Source organism: Lissotriton helveticus, chromosome 4_1 (assembly GCF_964261635.1).
Source record: "Lissotriton helveticus chromosome 4_1, aLisHel1.1, whole genome shotgun sequence".
NCBI classification, from domain to species: domain Eukaryota; kingdom Metazoa; phylum Chordata; class Amphibia; order Caudata; family Salamandridae; genus Lissotriton; species Lissotriton helveticus.
Genome location: NC_136063.1, coordinates 195,645,050 through 195,659,584, shown reverse-complemented (window position 1 = coordinate 195,659,584; position 14,535 = coordinate 195,645,050).

Genomic DNA, 14,535 nt, shown 5'->3' with positions numbered 1-14,535 from the left:
ACCCAATCCCCTGGGCACAGATCATGACACAAGTCTCTGGAAGATGGAACCTCAGCAGCCTGCACCTGGAAGGACACAGAATGAATGGCGTCAGACAGTCCCTTGCAGTAATCCAGGATTAGGTCATCTGTAATGTTCAACAAAGCAGTGGTTGGGACAATTGGAAGTCTCATTGCCCTCCCCATCAGGATCTCATGCGGAGAAAGACCTGTCCTCCTGTCTGGTGTGCTACGCATACTCATGAGCACCAAGGGCAGAGGATCAGGCCAACTTAAGGAAGTCGATGAACATACTTTGGCTATTCGGGACTTCAACGTGCCGTTGATCTGCTCCACGATACCTGAAGCCTCTGGTCGATAGCTACAGTGCAACTTCTGATCAATGTTCAATGCAGAGCAAAGCATTTTCACAACTTCACTGTTAAAATGAGTTCCTCGATCTGATTCCAGGGAGTTTGGCACCCCGTAGCGCGGGATCAACTCTCTAAGCAACAACTTTGCTACTGTGAGTGTATTGCACCTGCGTGTAGGGTATGCTTCGACCCATCTGGAAAATATGCATACAACCACCAGAACATACCTGAGATTGTTGCTTTTTGGCATTTCAATAAAATCTAATTGCATTCTGTTGAAAGGCCCCCCAGACCTCCCAATGTGACTCATTGTAACTGGTGTTCTTTTCCCTACCTTTAGTTGCTGACATGTGACACATCTCCTACACACTGCTTCTGCTGCAATCCTAAACTTAGGGCAATACCAAGTCTGCTCGAATACCCTCAGCATGGCATCTCTTCCTAGGTGTACTGGACCATGTATCTGTCGTGCCATTGGACTCAATAATTTCTCAGGTAACACTGCTCTTCCATCTGCTGAAAACCAGAAATCCATTTCACCTTTCACACAACCTGTTGTTTCCCATGCCTTTATCTCAGAATCAGGTGCATTCTCTTGCATGTTTTTTAAGTCCTCCCAAGTATCTACTGTTTCTAACATCATGTTTAATTCGGTCTTTTCCTGAACCCCACCTACTTCCACCTCCGTGAAAGAATATCCTTGTTCCGCACAATAGCGGGCAACTTCATCTGCATATCTATTACCTTGTGACACAAAATCGGTCTTTTTGGTGTGGGCTACACATTTGACGATTGCGATTTCAGCTGGACCTTGTAATGCTTCTAACAGTAATCGCACAAATTCTCCATTTCGAATAGGCGAACCAGAGGAGGTCATGTAACCTCTCTGAGACCACAACTGCCCAAAATCATGAACTACACCGAAACCATATTGGCTATCTGTATATATGGTGACTCTAATTTTGTTTCCTGCTATACAGGCACGTGTCAATGCAATGATTTCTGCTACCTGAGCGGAGTGTACTCCTTCCAGGCAAGCGGCTTCCACAACTCCTGTAATGGTGCAAACAGCATAAGCTGCTCTAAAACCGACCAGTATCGTCTCTTAAACATGAGCCATCTACAAAGAAAATTTCATCGGGGTCGATCAATGGCGCATCCACGATATCTGGTCTTGGTTTCGTGCATAGTTCAGTCACATCAAGACAATCGTGATCTTCACATTCCTCGCCTTCTAAATCGTTAGGAAGTGGCATCAGAGTAGCAGGATTCAAAACAGAGCACCTCTTAAGGGTCACGTTCTCCGCAGCAAGTATAACTTGCTCGTAGCGCGTGAGCCTACTGTTGGTCATGTGCTGTGTCTTGGTCCTGGTCATCAACAATTCTACAGAATGCGGTACATACACCACTAACTGGTGTCCCATGACAATATTTTTACACTGTTCAATGCTGACACCCGTTGCAGCAACGGATTTGAGACATCCGGGCAACGCTGCGGCTACTGGATCTAAGGTAGCCGAAAAGTATGCAACTGGTCTACGGGCATTTCCATGAATTTGTACCAAGACTGACAAAGCACAGCCTTCTCTCTCACAGCAGAAAAGTGCAAATGGTTTCTCATAATCTGGCATTCCCAAAGCCAGAGCACGGCACAAATCCTCTCTCAGCTGCAGGAACGCCATCAAACAATCATTGTCCCATGGTACCGGATCACTCACCTCCTTGTGCGTCAGTTTTAGTAAGGGTTTTGCTTTCAGTGAAAAGTTAGCTATCCACTGTCGGCAATAACCAACCATTCCTAGGAACATCCTGACTACTCTCTGTGTCGTAGGCGCGTTCATTTTCATTATCGCCTCTATCCTATCGGGTGACACTTTGCGCTTTCCTTTTTCTATCCGGTGACCTAAGTACTGTACTTCTGTCAGACAGTACTGCAATTTGCTCGGAGATACCTTGTGTCCATTTTCAGCTAAATGGTTCAGCAAGGCAATGGTATCTGTCTTACAGGCCTCTTCTGTTTCTGACGCAACAAGTAGGACGTCTATGTACTGGACCAGAACCGAGTTCTGGGGCAGTACTAGACTTTCAAGATTTTTCTTCAACAGCTGGTTGAAAATTGATGGGCTATCTGTAAACCCTTGGGGGATACGACACCATGTTAAAACGCGATTTTCCATTTTAAAAGCGAAAAGGTACTGGCTCTCTTCATCCAATGGGATTGAAAAGAAAGCCTGACAAAGATCTATCACTGTGAACCACTCAGCTTGGAATGGTATCTGAAACAATATCACTGATGGATTCGGTACCACTGGACAACATGAAACAACTATGTTGTTAATTTTTCGAAGATCCTACACTATTCTAAATTTCCCACTAGGTTTCTGCAAACCCATAATCGGGGAGTTGCATGGACTTCCCACGATTTCCTTCAGTATTCCCTGTTGAATCATAGAGTCGATTACGGGTTTTATTCCTGCAATCGTCTCCGGGGTCAGTTTGTATTGGGGCGTTCTTGGATATTCAGCATTTGGTTTAACCATAATCTTCACTGGTTCTACTCCTTTGATCAGTCCTATCTCTTCCCCATTAAAATCCCATACCTCGGATGACACTGCACCTCGTAAATCCCATGGGAGCTCCTCCACTGTCAGGGTAGGATACAGTTCTATGCATGTTCTCGAATTAACAACCTTGAAGGTAGCATCATCGTCTGTAGTCTGTACCTCTACTCCCTGAGGTGTGCAGTATATGGTGCAGTTCAGTTTGCACAATAAGTCCCTTCCTAACAAACACACAGGACTAGAATCACATACCACAAACTGATGTTCATCCGTGTAGTTTCCTATTTTCACTGACACTGGTTCCGTCAAAGGGCTAGTCATCCTCTTATTTGCAACTCCTACCACCTGAATCGTTTCCCCCGACATTGGTAGATCTGGAACCACTGCCGATCTCAGAGTTAATCGAGTAGCTCCAGTATCCACCAAGAAGGTTGTAGGACATCCTGCCACTTCTGCCTCAACGAACGGTCCTCTTTGATCCACTTCTAGAACTGCCTCGAGGGTACAGTCCTCCTCTCTACTTACACGTCGTCCCGTCAATGGATCAACGTAGTAACACTCTTCTTTACCTGTGAACAAAGGCATTTGTCTATAGACCTTTCCTCCTGTCGTAATCTTTGGTGGTTGAGGGAACTGAGCTCGTGGAGCCGAAGTCCCCCCTTTGGCCACATTACTTCTTGACACTGTCACCCTTTGAACTGGAACTTCCTGAACTTCCTCCTCTACTTCTATTTCTCCGTTTTCAGGGTTATAGGGACACTCGCGTCTCCAATGTCCCACCTGGTGACACTGGTGGCACTTTGTCGTTTTTTTCAATGTAGCAAGATCTATCCTAGGTCTAGGGTTTTCCTCGTTGTCTCTATTCTGACCGTTTGATTTCCGTCCCATGGTCCCTGTTCCCAGTTGCTGCTGTCCTCCCTTTGCAGCTGACTGCATCTGCACCACCATCAATTTTTCCTTTAATTTCTTTGCTTTGGACTCTATCTCATCACTGCAGTATCTTGCGTATCTCAAAATTTCATCCAATGGTTTGTTTTGCCAACAAATTAAATGCTGCTGAATCATCAGACAAATATCGGGTCTCAACCCCAAAACAAACTTTGATACAAACTGTCCTATATCCTTGGGGTCCATTACATCTAGTCCACTGTATTGTTTGAATGCTTTCAGCAATCGTTCATAATACTCATGGACTGTCTCCTTTGGTTCCTGTCTTGTTCGGTCTATTTTTACCCAGTCTATGTCTTGTGGTGGCACTTTATCCTTCAACCAAGTAATCACCCTTTCATATTTTAACATTACACTTTCTGACGGTCCATTAGTACGAGGATTCCTTTCTGGTTCTACAGTTGGCCAATCGACACTAACCTTGCATGCTATCCACAAGTCTCCTGGAACCACAATATCAAACAAGGTGTTCAAATCAATCCACAACACCTTTGAAATCTTGACAAACCTCTCTACCTGCTTGTACCACTCTACAGGAATCTCCCTTAACTTCGGAAATGAGTTGGTAAATGCAGCCAAATCTCCCCTACTCCAGGGCACATGTACATAATTCCCATTCGATATTGACCGCAAAGGGAATGCCTCCATCTGCATTAGCCTTCCCTCTGGAGACATCACATTCGCACTCCGCCTGACAGTTCCCTTCTTGGACCACCTCTCTTCCCATTTGTCCAGATCTCTCCATGCTCTTATTCCTGTGATCAGTTCCCTTATGTGTGTTATTAATCCAGTTGTCCTCCTCTCATCTAAGTCCTGGTCTGAATACTGCAACCTGTGGTTACCCTGTAATGCCTTGGTTCTGGACAAATCTGCCATATACTTGTCTGCCAATTCAGACAGTTTATCATGAGTTGCTCTGGCTTTTCGAGTGATGTCCTTTGCTATAAACAGTAGCTCATCTTGTTCGTACATGTCGATCCTTTCTAAAGACAATGTACCGTCTATTATATTGTTCAGATCAGATCTTAAGCTGGTCACATCGAGTCTTTTGGCTTTTATCACAGCTTTCAATATGCCATCTCTAGAGAGTCCAATTGTATCTCTCCCATCACAGCTCTGAGTCCTATGTCTGGGCTCAGGCGTGTTATGGGGAGTCCTCCCATGCTCCCATCTCTCAAGGTCCCATGCAGTTCCATCTTCCCTAGGTGGGTAGTGAAACACTCCTCTATTCCCCATAGTTCCACATTTCCCATTTTGCCTGGTTTCTCTAGGCGCATGGTAAGACATTCCGTTATTCCCCATCTCTTCACCATTTGCCGGTGGTCTCTGATCAGTCGGCACATGGCAAGATCCTTCACTGTTCCCTATGCTCCCACGACTCCAGTGCTGTACATTATCACTGGGTGCATGGTGAGTGCACCTAAACCTATCCCTGTACTCTTGGGTCCTTTGTCCTCCTTCATTTTGAGTGAAACGAGATGTCTCCCCACACTCCGTACTTCTGCCTCTTTGCTCCTGCTCATTTCCTCTGTCTGTATGATGTATAACTCCTCTACTCTCCTGACTTTTGCCATCCCACTCCTGACTGCCTTCGCTAGCCCCGCAATGAGATAAAGTTCCATTGCCTCGACTTCCCCATTCTGCTTCTGCTCTTGACCTGTTGCTCTGTGCTTCTGTCGACGCATCCCATTCTCTCAAGTCAGCCCTCAGCTCTTTGTAGGATTTCGGCCGTGGTCCCCTCAGATCCATCGGTCCTCTCTGACCCCCTTGCTCTGTTACGGGGCCCACTGCTGAATCCAATGGGGTGCTCCACATTATTGGTCCTGGCAATTGCCTCCAGGCATTGGTCGTGTTATTCCTTCCTTCTATCTAAAGTAAAAGTAAAGTAAAGTCCACATTTGTAAAGCGCACAATCACCCGTAAGGGTCTCTAGGCGCTGGGGGGCCGTCGGGAAGATTAAGCGAGCTATTGCCCAGAGTCACATGGTGCTGGGCTAACCTGCCGCCGGAGCCGGGGATCGAACCGTGGTCCCCAGATTCCAGCGTCAGTCGCCCTGGCCGCGGCGCCACACCTCTTCCACAAATCTCAACTCTTTCCCTGTCCAGCTGTACCTGGTTTTCCTCTCTCGCTTTCTCTGGGCTATAAATCGACCGTATAGGACCTATGGTAACAGGTACTTGAAGAGCCTCTGGCAATCCATGAGACTCAGCCCTCTCTGTTGCTGGCGTCTTCTGCACCACAAACCTTCCGACTACTCTCTGTATAGGACTATGTTGAGGTATCTCCTCACCTTTCGTAGGTACCCAATCCGTTACAGGGAGTGGCCTATACCCTTCTATGCCAACCCTGTCTTCTTTTGGGAGCCCCGTACCTTCTGTCTCCCTATTATCCGGAGGTGGCCTATCTATCAACAACCTATTTATGAGGCCGTCCTCCGACTCGCTCTCATCATCCTCTTCCATGGGTTTCTTTCCACCTGTAACCTCTCTCATGGGGTACAACTTATCCACCTCAATCACCTGTACCCTCCACTTCTTGGCTTCCTCATCCCATTTAGCATCTTGCACTGCCCTTACTGATCGCCTTACCCTTTTTTGGCGTCTGTTCTGACTCCTGTCGTGTGCCGCCCTAATCCATGCATTTAGGGCCTCAAACTGTGTCGGTCTAGGCAGAGGTCTCAGTGAGGACATGACTGCTTTCAACTGATGCAACACCTCTAGTCTAAACGTTCCGTATTTCGGAAAAGTCAATTCCTCATTCCCTTCTGTAATCTTACTGCAAGTCCCAACCCACAGTATAGTATGCAACCCAACATTCGTTGCCATATAGTGAGCTGGTGTACCCTCCGGCGGCGCCTCTTCCCCGGAATAAGATTCTCTTCTTTTTCTCTTAAAAATCCCTCTCAAACATTTAAAACACTTCATGTTCAAACTCTACAAATTTCTATTTTCTCCGCGTTAGTTTACTTCCTGATGACAATCCACCAATCTCAGCGCAGTTTTCGCTAACTGGCCTATCACTGAGCGGCTCTTCGCTGACGTCCCACCAACCGTCCTATCACAGCGCGGCTTCACACCAACCGCCCTATCACAGCGCGGCTCTCGCTGACGTCACTCGTCCCCCTTTGCAGCAGTTCCCCTCCTTTCTCCGCTCGTCTCCCGGTCATGCATGCGTCCCATTCATACTCTGAAAAAAATGATTACTTCCAACCAAGCGATCACCTTTCTCTGACTGTACGTCCACAGTCTAACTGTAATTGTCACCTTAACTGACGAAATGTCTTTCCGTATACGTCCAGACAATCGCCTTCTCTGATAGGTTACTTGCACACGGTAACTTTCGACCTGCGTCCGTTACCCTCACACTCACTCTTGCATTCCCCCTATCTCGGTCCTGCGGGCGATCAATGGTACCTCATGACCCCCTTACTCTGGTCGACAACTACTCTGGATGTTCGATACACCCGAACCACTTAAGCTCTACCCCGAACTTAAGATTTACCAGGTTGCGCGCGCTCACAACCTTCTCACAATCACACTACAGGCATTCAACTCCGCATGACATTACAATACAAATACAACACAAAACACCGCAATCTGTCCACGCATGACCCTTGTTATACTCACTCTCGTCCGATTCTGCTGCTTTTCTCTCGCGCCGTCAGCACCTTCTTCGGCAGGCCACCTCTCGATCTAGGGACCTTGGGGTAAACTTAACCTAGTCTAGATCACCTTCCTCAAGAAGGTAACCATCCTCACTCTGCTACCAACTGTTAACGCGGGATTTCTAGTCTATAGTTATAGATCTAGATCCCAACTCAGGTCGACTGAACCGTTGGTACCTGTCATTGAGTAAAAGGCAATCCAGTACTAGGTTAATCAGTTAAAAACGTACTCCACTCTAAAGAACCACTGAAGCTTAAAAGTTTTAAAAGTTTATTACAAAGCCAAACTTAACTGGAGATACATCTTGCCTTTTACTCGAGAGGTCGCTCCCCTCGCATCCTCCTCTCCTGACACTCCCGGTATCCCAGCAATTATCTCCCATCCACCTCCGCCTTACTCAAAACCACCTAGCCTTCAGAAAACAACTTAAAACATGGATATTCGATAAGTAAACCTCCCCCCCCTGCTCAAGCGCCTTGAGACCCTATGGGTATGTAGTGCGCTATATAAATTCTGACTTGACTTGACTTGAAAATAAGATTCAAAAGATATACGGGTATCAATACAAACATGAATTTTCTAAATGCTCTTAGTCGGCAGAAGAATATCACCAAAACAAACTCTAGAATTATCAAAGTTACGAGGATAAACACAAGCTGTAGCTTGTGAGTCATTTACAGAAAGGAAAGAAGTCAGATTAGACTGTCCCTACACTAGACTAAGTGACATCCCTACTTAGCAAAATCTTAACCTAAAAAGGTGTCAGCAGTGGTGACTTCCAAAGAAGATCACGCACTTCCCTTAGTCTTTGTTCCAAAACGATGTCTCGCAGTTCCCTATCTGCCTACCCATCCGCTCTCTTAGGTTCCTCAGATCATCTGCCTTGCCTCCACCCAGGGGTGCTGTCCCTAATACAAAATCACATTTACATTAGAAACGCCCCCAGAGATGCCCCTCACGTGGTGTTGGTGCTCCATGCTGGTACTCCTTCTAGGCCCATCGTTAGCGTTGACCTTGCTTCCCAGGCTCCTCTCCGGCAAGACGGTACCCCCAGGATATTCCTGAAGACTCCTCCAGGCCTGTACCAGGCTCTCTTGAACAAAAGTCTATTCATCACTTTCCTGATTAAACCCCCTCGCACCTGCAAAAGACACTTTCTCTGTGGGCCCCAAATTCCGGCCTCCACCATATCTTTAAGTCGTAAACCATGTAACAGGCTCTGCGTCCTGTGCCTAACACGACCTTTCTCTAACGAGCACATGCAGATCAAAAGAAATGACTTTATCTATTCAGGCCTGTTAGGATTCCATGAAACGGGCCTATGCACTTCTGCAAAACATTTAATTTCTTTAGTTTAAACAATATTCTAACTTATTACACACAGTGATTATATGAAAACGTCTATAAAACACATATATTAGTCCTAGGTTCAGTAATACTTGAATCATAATAACATTAAAATCCAGATCATGTGGAAATACATCAGCTTCTTATACTCTTTGGGAACTGCCATGTGGCCTACACATTTCTACGTTTAGCAGAATTACATTTTCCCTTACAACAGCCACATAACATGAGATTTCAACATCATTCTAACATCTCTGAACACATCTACATTTAGCTTTTCACACTCTATATAAGTATTCTATTCTAATTAAACACTATTATGTACCTTCACTCTATAATTTCGACACTCTTATATACTGTTTACTAAACTAATACAACGTGCTTGTAAATATGGTGACTTCTACAGTTTTTCTTAATTTGCGCTCTCTCATTTCCAAATCCAGGTGGAAGTGGTCAGCTAGAAGCATTTTGGGATGGCGTGGATGGCAATGATTTGGATACTTACACTGTACCCAGCAGTCCTAGCTGAAGTGCTTGATTTGTAAAAAATTAAGTGGTGATGCCCAAAGATTTGCTCAGAAGCCAACAGCCTTCGCTATTGAAGGGCTGGTTACTGAATACCAAAGCCGTGTGATCTTGATTCCACCTCATGACTCTTTAATAAACCACCAGAAACTCCCAGCTTCTATATCTAACTCTTGTAGGTTCTTCATCCCTGCCAAATTTTGCTGAGGAAAAATAAATGTCAGTCCCCCAAAGATGGGTTCAGATGGGTCACAATAAACACCAAAGAGTCCACAGGTCTTATAGGTCCAGGCAACCTAACAGAAATGTGATAAACTCACAGACAAAAAGACTAGAGGGGGATTTTTTTTTTTCATGATCTTTTCATAAAAACTATTTACGACAAACCACCTCAAAGAAAATCCCTAATGGAGGACGGATTCCCATCACTCACCTAGGTGCCGTGCTTCATCATCTGGGATCTCCTCCTGGTCACACTCTAAAGTAACCAAGGGCTCCAACCTTGCATCTAACAGAAGGAAGCTCACGGATGTTTTCAAATGAGCTCTTTTTTGGTTTTTCTAACCAGTATGAGCAAAAATAGTTATCAGGGTGACGGGGCGCAGTGCTAAATAATGAATGTGTAGAAAGTGACTGTTAAAATTGAATTCTAAGAGAAAAAATGTTTAATAGATATCTCTTGGTCTCCGAACTAAAAACAGTGCAAGAGCAGTTTTAACAAAATAACTGCAGAAAATGGGTCTGCATGTTTCAGCCAACTGGACATATACTGGTCCAACGGCTTTCTTCAGGGCCACTGCATAAAGTTTTGCTACTGCGTATGTGAAAAAAGCGTGTTTAGGAATATGATATCGAAAAGTAAAACTGAACTTCAGGCGTGTTAGTCCTCCCCAAATGACTGGATGTGAATGTCACCCGTGATTCATGAGGATCAGACCTCACCTCACATGGCCACGGCTCAGGAAAAGAGGCCCCGCTCTGTCCATCGGTACCACTAGCTGAAACTGACCTCTTCAGGTCATACCTGCAACGATCGTCTCATAATAAGCACTGCCTTGCATTACTGGTAGGACTTCTACTCTTTGTGAGAAGGTGCCTCCTTAAAAGATTGGACAGGCAGGGGAAGTTTCACTATGCTTATCTTTTCTCTTCCAGAATGGATCTTCAGAGAAATTCCAAGTTTGCTTATTTTCGAAGACTTTACCGTATAAACTATCCATAAGCAAAAACATTACACAAAGCATTGTCTGCGACATAGTCTTTTTCATGGGACATTTCTCTTGTGGTGAGAATGCTCCACGCTATTAAATAAATCTTTTCAGTGGCGGATGGTGGCATGAGAAAGTTTTGAAAAACGATTGGGCAAATGGAGCATTTTAAAGCAAAATTGAGAGAGCAAGAAGGTTTATAAGCTATTGTGAATGTGTAGATTTGAAATAGTTAAACACATAACAAAATGTCTCATATATTACTGCATTAAATATGTTCAAAAGAGATGTGCAAATTTGCTTGATTAGCTATAGTGAAAAAGTGAGTCTTGTGAAGTGAGGCTCAGGAACGGACTTGACGGTATGATGCAGCGGGTTAAAGAATTAATATGCAGTTGTGCACTCCACATCTGCATTAAGTGCGTTTTACATCTGTGCGTACATTGACTCTGGTGGTTTTTAAGCACTGGTCCAGAGGCAGGGTTCTGATAGATTGCTGTAGACTAGAATTTAATATCATCTAAATAGTTGAATATGTCCTTGTGTCGTGTAACTGGTGCTCATGTAAAGCGCTCCAATTCTTTCGAGTCGAGTACGTGCTCTGTAAAAGTGCAAAAAAAAACATTTAAAAAAAATTGTTTGACCTCCAGTGTTTGCCGCACGCAAGCCTGGCTGACAGGTGATGCACAATTGCACTGGCATCTATAGCAGAGTGACTGCAATGGAAGCAGGAATCCAAAGGTTGCTAAGATCGGATCTACTCACAAAAGCACCAATTTCCAAATGCAGACAATGCATTGTAAAGAAAAATCATGCACAACCTCTCACAGTTATGACATCTCTTAGTCTTTCAAAAGCTCACGAAATCAGATTTTTAAACAGACATGAGGTCGCTGTCAATCACTTTCTCTCCACATTGTGTAAGTGCCACAGCCAACAGAACTACCTATTTTTGAATGTGGGGATCCAAGTTCAAATCACGGCCTTGGCTCATATTAGTGTGATTTAGGGCATATCACATTCCCTCTGTGCCTAAAAAATAAAATATTTAATGTAGCCTTCTGAGTGCTGTGATCAAGCAGTGGAGGGTTTAAAGAACGACATTTCTGCTTTGAACCACCCTCCGACAACCGGTGTCACAGTTTACAATGCACACCATTCTTCCGGAGTCATACAAAACACCAAGCGACACCTAGGGGCCCACAAGCAGGGCTCTCCTGATTTCTTGATTGTACTTGCCAGTTGTCACACCACCCGCACAAATTAAGCAGAATGTAAGCACTGGGACTGGTGGCAAAATAAATGAAGGTGGGAAAATAAGACTGAAATTTTAGTTAAGGTTTCCCACTTGAACAAAGTGAGTGATCCTGTGCACTCTACTCCTCACTGTGCCGAAGCTGTCAAAATTGGAGATGCATTTAAACTAATCAAACAAGTTTCAAGTGTATTAAAATCTAGAAAGACGTAAGTGCTTCACCACCTTCCAAGACATTACTTTGCAATAGAGCACATTCTAGTGGGATCATTCATGTTACACCTAAATCAACATTAGCCAAGGCATACCCTTTCTTTGATGAGATTAGCACATGCGGGCATAGTTGTATAATAAAACACACCCCAGCCTGGCAACAATCTGCATTGCTATGCTGTGACTGCAGTAAGAGCCATATTATGAGTTTGAAGGTTCCTGATTCTCCATACCCGCGATTGCGGTCCCACAGCTGCGAGCTTGGTGGTCCGACGGCCATATTTTGGGTTGGTCAGATTTCATTTGCAAAGACTGCGGCTGAACTGCTGACACTGCCAGCACACCACTGACTGCCAGGCTTGTAGTCGGGGGAAAGCAGCTGCCGTAGGGTGGTACAGAGGGGCTACATCGTCGTCCATATTATGAGTTGGCTTCTCCACAAGCTGACCGCAGCGGTGAAACTCCCAGCTTCAAGTCGGCGGAAACGCAGGATTTGGCGTGCATACTCACCCCTTTCTTTTTCTTTTGGTCAGAGTATGATGTGGATCCCTTTCTTTAGGTTCCTCCTTCACAGCAGCATCATCACCCCAAAGATTACGACCCTGTTTGTAGCAATGTACAGGTAAGTCCTTGTTGCACCAAATACCCATTGCCGTACTGACCACATATGGGCCTGAATCCGGCAATGGATAGGTGGTATTATTTTTTCATATGTATCATGCATTTGTGTGCATTTGACACATATGCAGTCAAAGTGCTCACACAGGCATCGATGCATAATCACCACCGCTGCAAAACCTCTGCAGCTACACCGAAGGCACCATGGTAAGCTTGTATTATGGCGTCCACAAGACCACTGGTGCTGCTGTCCCCTGGCGGCCGAGGTGTTCCTGCAGTTGGACCGCCAAACTCGTACGAAGGCCTGTTGTGTGATGATTATTGCGGGCTTATTATTACATCAACAAAACTCACAAGGTGATGGATGGAATGTTGCATATTGGCAAAACATTCCCCCAGTCACAGATCTGGGTTTAATCCATCGTTATTTTGCTCGCCGCACCACCCCAGTTCAGACATGGCCATATCTGGGACTGGGGGTGAATGTTTTGCCAATGTGCAACATTCCGTCCATCATCTTGTGAGTTTTGCTGTTCACCCTATGTGGGAAGGGTATGCCCAGATGTGGGTTCCGTGCTCACTACGCCACTGGAGTCTAGCTATCCTGGCTGATGACGGCTGATAGCCAGAAACCAGTCCTTGATTCCGTTCCAGGGAAGACTTGGCTTGGCAGTTCGGGCTGGACTGTTCCCTTGAGGCACAGGGTCAAAACTGATTTGCATATGGCCATGTCTGAACTGGGGTGGCGTGGTGAGCAAAATAACGATGGTATAAACCCAGATCTGAGACTGGGGGTGAATGTTTTGCCAATGTGCAACATTCCGTCCCTCATCTTGTGTGTTTTGCTGATTATTAAATCAAAGCAGCACAGATGAACTCTTCCATAACCTGCTTCTCCAGCTTCCATTATCCAATCAGGAGGACTAAACAGTAGTGCGAAGGTGAAAACTTCAATTGTTGCCACCCACTCCACTTTGTCAATATAGGCCAGGGGACACTCACTCTATTACTTAGCGGCGGTTCCTGGCTCCAACCTCTGAGGCACAGCATCACTTTATTCAGCACATCAGCGCACCGGCCCACTCCTCGCCGCACCCGCTCCGCGGGTGCCGCTTCGACTTGTGCAGCGGACATCAGCATTGCGGGGCATTGTTTGTGGCGGTAAGGCGGCTCCGGGCGCGAGGCTACAGCGGGGCTGCAAGCGTGCGGGGACTTCAATACCCAGAGGTCCCTGCAAGACCGACGGATAGCTTCCGGTCCGCTCTCCCTGCTGGCCCGCCCCCCGCCCCCTCCGAGGCTCTCAAAAAGGCGCTTCTGACCTCCAACGTGTGGGACACTCACTCTATTACTTAGCGGCGGTTCCTGGCTCCAACCTCTGAGGCACAGCATCACTTTATTCAGCACATTAGTGCACCGGCCCACTCCTCGCCGCACCCGCTCCGCGGGTGCCGCTTCGACTTGTGCAGCGGACATCAGCATTGCGGGGCATTGTTTGTGGCGGTAAGGCGGCTCCGGGCGCGAGGCTACAGCGGGGCTGCGAGCGTGCGGGGACTTCAGTACCCAGAAGTCCCTGCAAGACCGACGGATAGCTTCCGGTCCGCTCTCCCTGCTGGCCCGCCCCCCACGCCCCCTATATTACAACCTTCGATTCCCGCAGCGCGGGACGCAGCCCGGGCGAAGACTGGGCAAAGACTGGGCCGTTTGAGGCCGTTCGAGGTCTGAGAGGACTGGACTGGCCTACCCTCTTTCGCCCAGTTCTTATCATTGACTAATTGGGTTTAAAGTTGTGATCTCCCGCATTTTGTAGGAGGCCTTACCCTGGTCCTTGTTCTTGCTTAATTAT